Below are 1,032 nucleotides of genomic sequence, written 5' to 3'. Positions count from 1 at the left end.
CCATCTGGACAAGATCAGAAGTTTCGGAAAGATTCTTTGTAGCAGTAAAACCAAAGTAGGAGGACTGAAAACTCAGATCATGCTTACCAACAGCGATGCCTGGAGACGACTCGATGGTACTGCCTCCAGCAGGACCTGGAAAGTTGCAGCAGGAAAACCTGGATTCACTCAGAAAACCTGGAAGGGAAACATGTTGCTGTCTGCGAAGAAACCACGCAGACCTGTGGGTCAACTGGAGCTTCCAACGGGACAAATCAAAACACAGTTCTACCAAGACTTGGTTAAGGAGGAAGTTCTGGGAAATCTTTCGGAGGCCATCACAGTCGCTTGACTTGAATCCAAACTGATGGGATTGTTGCTGCTTGTAGGCGGAAGAACATCCCATAACTAAAGGTATTTACTCCAGGAGATGGATAAACCTGATCCGTTTACAATCCTGGTTAAATAAAAGGCAACTGGACTTCTTCTTTCGTTTCTTGAAGGCGTTTCACCTCTCGTCCAAAAGGCTTCTTCAGTTTTGATCACGAGTTGGGAATCTTCTAACTCCCAACTCGTGATCGGACCTGAAGAAGCCTTTTGGACGAGAGGTGAAACATCATCCAAGAACCAATGAAGTTTAGTTGCTTCCTGTTTGACCATTTAGGATGATCACGTCCTGGATACATCAGGATGGCCGAGTGGTTAAGGCGTTGGACTTAAGTTCCAATGGGTGGAAGCCCTCGTGGGTTCGAACCCCACTCCTGGTAAAATAATAATAACCATCTTTAAGTGGGACTAACCCTAGTGTGAACCCTAAAGGTTGTAAAAGTACTCAGATTGTTCAAGAGGAAACTAAGTGAAAATAAAGCTTTCTGAGGGATCATTTTATACCTCTCCCTGGGCTGCCACCTTATCGTGGTGGAGGGGTTTGAGTGTCCCAATGATCCTAGGAGCTATGCTGTCAGGGGCTTCATGCCCCTAGTAGGGTCACCCAAGGCAGACAGGTCCTAGGTGAGGGGCCAGACGAAGTGCAGCCCAAAGACCCCTTATGAT

General features: G+C 46.8%; 1 non-coding gene across 1 annotated transcript; it reads left to right on the top strand.

Moving 5' to 3' along the window:
• The first annotated feature begins 663 nt into the window (after positions 1–663).
• Positions 664–746, top strand: trnal-uaa. Its single transcript has one exon. It is a non-coding gene; the product is annotated as a tRNA-Leu (tRNA).
• Positions 747–1,032: the final 286 nt, after the last annotated feature.

Source organism: Kryptolebias marmoratus, linkage group LG5 (genome assembly GCF_001649575.2).
Source record: "Kryptolebias marmoratus isolate JLee-2015 linkage group LG5, ASM164957v2, whole genome shotgun sequence".
In the NCBI taxonomy this organism is placed as follows: domain Eukaryota; kingdom Metazoa; phylum Chordata; class Actinopteri; order Cyprinodontiformes; family Rivulidae; genus Kryptolebias; species Kryptolebias marmoratus.
The sequence above is the reverse complement of the archived record's forward strand: the minus strand, read 5'-3'. Positions and strand labels throughout refer to the sequence as shown.